This window comes from Equus asinus, chromosome 21 (genome assembly GCF_041296235.1).
Source record: "Equus asinus isolate D_3611 breed Donkey chromosome 21, EquAss-T2T_v2, whole genome shotgun sequence".
NCBI classification, from domain to species: Eukaryota; Metazoa; Chordata; class Mammalia; order Perissodactyla; family Equidae; genus Equus; species Equus asinus.
This window is the reverse complement of record NC_091810.1, coordinates 97,576,511-97,580,950: the sequence shown is the minus strand read 5'-3', so window position 1 is coordinate 97,580,950 and position 4,440 is coordinate 97,576,511. Positions and strand designations below refer to the sequence as shown.

The following is a 4,440-nucleotide window of genomic DNA, read 5'->3' as shown; positions in this document are numbered from 1 at the left end:
AAAGCATAGGAAATTGACTTATGCATGATTCTGATGAGAGACTATGGTATTTAAGACAGTTTTACAAACTTTTGAGTAACTTATCTTGGCCGGGGTTTTGCTAGACTCAAAATACTAGGCTGCATATCCAGGCCTTGTATAAAGCCTGGCAGATGATTCTTGTTATTGGAGAAATAATACCAAGAAATTACTGTGAGACTCAGCTGCCTTTCCTGCAACTGAGGTCTGAGAAGGCAGAGCTGGAGCCACGGGGTTGACAGTCTGATATTTCAGGCCCACTGCCAGGGGTACGTTGATCCCGGGTGTAAACACTGCCCATGGAGGGTTGTGCCGAGGTGGCATGTTTACTAGGAACAGCAGAGGCCAGTGAGCTGGAGGAGAGCACCTGTCATCGTTAAGAAGGAACAGGAAGTTCCTAGTGGGCTGAGCAGCAGGTCTGGAGGAGCCTAGGGCTGTAGGCAGGACACGAGTTTGAGATGAGAGTGGGGAGGATTGGGAAGAAGTTGGATCAAAAGAGTGCATGTTAACTGTGTAAATGCTAAGAGGATTGAAGGCGTGCTTTGCTGGTACGCCAGCGGGAGTGACTCTGATAGCTCAAAGGAGCCATTCAGAACCAGACATTATCCACAAATCAGATAACTGAAAATCAAAACGAGGAAGGCAATCGATCAGTCACTTACAACGTGCCAAGTAACTTGCCAGATTAAATTGTTTTTCCCACAGTGGTTGTACTGATTTACAGGCGCACCTGCAGCGTGTGGGAATTCCAGCTGCTCCACATCCTCACCAACAGTTGGTATCGTGTCTTTCTTATTTTAGTTTCATCAATATTAAAAAAAAAATCTTGTGTATCTCGTGAGGAGCAGGATTGAGAACTCATTTTCTATAATCTGAGAAATTATACTGGAGAGATAAGGATAGGAGCTGACGTTTAGAGTAGTCAGGTGGGAAAATGACTTAACCTCTTTGTGTTAAGTAATCCTCGTTCAGACAATTAGGATAGCACTTCATAAGGCTGTGGTAAGGATTTGAACGTGTTAAGACATGCAAAGCATACGGTGTTTGCAGTGTTAACTGTTGGTTTTGTGTCTTCCCTGTAGCGTCAACCAAAGAGTGGACAGACTTTCCTGGGTTCATTCTTCGTGGGTTGTGCTCACCTTCCCCAAACGCTTCCGCGTTCTCCACCTTAGCCAGCCACTCGCTCTTTCGTCAGGTGTGCAGGTCATAAAAGGTACTTTTTAGTCGTTATCTTATAATGCCAAACCAAAAAATTCATGAGAAAAAAAATGGTCGGATAGGAGGCAAGGGAAAATGAGTATGGGTTATCTTCTCCATAATTTCTACTGTTACGAATATCTTCACAACAGTTATGAACAGCCAAGATATTCGTTTTCCTTCAAATTCAAACCATTGGCTTAAGAAATATTTTGTATTAATTTTCTAAATCTAAGAAATAAAACAGAGAAAATAACACTTAACAAGCATGTGTTGTTACACACACACGTAACATAATTTCTACAGTTTCAGATATGTCATAATTTCAGAAGTAAGAAGAGATGGCAGATGCTCTTGTGGGGTCAATGTAGGCTGAATTTTGGCCTTATGAAAACTTTTTTTTATGTCAAATCAACACACTGAAAAAGTATAACCTAAAATATGAATATTTGTAATTAGAATCAACAAGTGAGTATCCATACCAATATGCCATTGTATCAATTATACTTTACAGCAAAAAACAGCATATGTGCTTGTGGTTCTTCAGCATGCAGGAGCAAATCGATCAAGTTTATTTTACTTTTGAGGCAAGGTTGTGAATAAATCAATAATTTTTATTTGCCACCTACTGCATAACCAGAACACAGTATCTTTGGATATACAAGAGTGAAATGTGTGTTGTTACATTTTTCACTCTGATTATTCATATATTACTTTATAAATAATTCCAACTATGTATAACATTGCAACAAAGATACACATGACCTGAAACCCTACCAGCATTAACGTTTTGGCATTCAGATTTGAGTGTTTAATAAACTCTAAAACCTTACATCTCTTACTAGCTTTCTCATTGGCTTGCTAGGCTACGGAGATTCAGATTCCACTGTTCCTTAGAATAGCCAGTCCTGTGATATGTTCACTTGTTGGTTGCCTTGCTGCATCCATTCATGCCTTCCTCTTTGCTAAAAATGCTTCCAATTTCCCATCCACGTGTGGACTGTTGTGGCCCTTGGTCACCTTAAGCCAATCAGCATATGAGCCCAGATGGGTACTCATGAGCTGGGCCAATCAGGACCAATAAGACTATGTTCTGGGATTCCAGCTGAGTGGAGCAGACTTTCTCTTTCCTGCTGGAAACATGTCGTCAAGAGGGATGCTTGTTGGAGATGGAGGAACCACTAAGGAAACACTGCTGAAGAATGAGGGGCAGCAACTACATTCCAGTCACATTGTTTGATCACTGGATCCGGCTGCTTCTGAAACAAACCTACTCTGGACTTTTCAATTACGTGAGTCAAATTCCCTGTGTTGTTTAATCCAGTTGGATTTTCAGTCACGTGTAACCAAAGTCATCCTGACAAACACATGGAGCTCCGGGTAGTTCCATTTGGACGCGACTCTCAGCTCCTTGAATAACTGGAAGGGCTAGGAGACCCATTCTTGCATGTCATGTCAGCTCTTGCATGAACCACTACTTCTAAGACGTAGAATGCCATATGGATAGACCACTGGGCTCGGGGTTAGAGGACAGGTTTTAGACTTGGTTCTGACACTTTTTTGATTAAGTGAATTTGTAAATCGCTTAATCTCAGTTTATCTATAAAATGAGAAAGTGTGCCTTCAGTGTCTTCATTTATCTCTCTACCCATTGCAGCAGAACCCTTTTTCAGAAGAAATCCTATGTCGAACTCCAAGAAATAAAACACATACCACTGTGAGTTACAAGACAGGTAATCGTTTTTGTCATTCCTGTATCCTTAGCACTACCACAAGTCTGGCAAAATGTGTGTCCTCAGCCAGTAGTTGCTGAATGAATGAAGAAGAGCAGAGCTCCTCTGTTGGGGGACTAACATGGAGTCTGGACCCCACTTCCTTGGCCTTACCCCCGTCTCCCTGAGCCACCCTTGAGGTCCCACCAAGGAACTCCAGGGCTTGGCGGAGCACAGTGTGAAAGCTAGTGACAAAGCGACTTGTAAGGCCCTTCTGGTCCTAACATCGTGAAGTTTGTCCTAGTGATTTTTGCTGCTCCAGAAGGTGAGTGTGTGTTGATTGTGTCATCAGAATTACATTATAGGACTTTTCAAAGGATTGTTCCTACCATACTGAGATGTTTTTCTGTCACATTAATCCATTAATTACTACTAATTAATCTTGTACCATTTTGATTAATCCCAAACTAATCAATTAGCTAATCACTTGCTTTTTAAAGAGCCTGCCATGGCCAGGCACTGTGTGGGGCCTGGTGGTAGAGCAGTGAACAAGTTGGGATGACAGATACTTTCCCCTTCTCTTGGAGCTTCCTGGGTTGCACGTTAGAAGCTCCCAGGGAACTTTCAAACTCCTGCTTCCCCATAGGTCTCACCCCCAAAGGATCGGTTGTAGTTGGTTTAGAGTCTTGGTTCTCACACAGAGATGGGGATGATTTTGTACCCCAGAGGCAAAATGTCTGGAGACATTTCTGGTTGTCACAGCTGGGGAGAGGGTTTCTTCTGGCATCTAGTGGGCAGAGGCCAGGGATGCCGCTAAACAGCGCACAGCACAGCCCCACGACAAAGAGTTGTCCAGGGCAAGGTGGCCGAGGCTGAGCACCAGGTCTAGGGAGTGACCTGGTGACTCCAAAGTGCAGCGAAGGTTGCACATCACCGTTCTAGAATCTCCCGGGAAAGGGCGTGGTGGTGGAGGGGGGGTCTGTGGGAGGCCGCGAGTTCTGGAAAGAGCTTCCCACGTGGTTCTCTGCACCCTCCTACCAGCCAGGTTGAAATTCATGTTGTAAATATTTGCACACTCCCAACTATGTGCCATATACTTGAAGGCTAAAAACATAAGCAAGATGTGTTCTTTGGCCTCAGGAGAATTATAACCTAGAAGGAAAGAAGGCACTCACAGCCTATTTTACAACAGAGTGACGGCTGGTTTGCGGGAGACCCCTATTCTTTTTGTTTATTTGTATTCTCTAAAATTTCCAGTAAGTTTGTACTAAAGTAGTAAAAGTAAAAAATAATATAAATAAAAATAATAAATTTAAAAATATACAATATAAGAAAAATGATATAAATGACTTTTTAAAATAAAAAGTGTGAGATCACAACGGGTACTGTTATTTGTTGCATGGCAGCTAATTGAATAAATTGGTTCTTGCAAAAGACTTACTTGGAGAAATGTGTATGCAAATCCTTAGCCTATTTTAAAAATCAGGTTATTAGTGTTTTTGCTTTTGAGTTG

The 4,440-nt window shown here is 42.2% G+C and overlaps 1 long non-coding RNA gene across 1 annotated transcript; it reads left to right on the top strand.

The window, feature by feature from the left end:
• Positions 1-1,107: 1,107 nt before the first annotated feature.
• LOC106836573 (uncharacterized) lies at positions 1,108-2,834 on the top strand. The gene is made up of 2 exons (XR_006517739.2): positions 1,108-1,231; positions 2,321-2,834. It is a non-coding gene; the product is annotated as an uncharacterized lncRNA (long non-coding RNA).
• Positions 2,835-4,440: the final 1,606 nt, after the last annotated feature.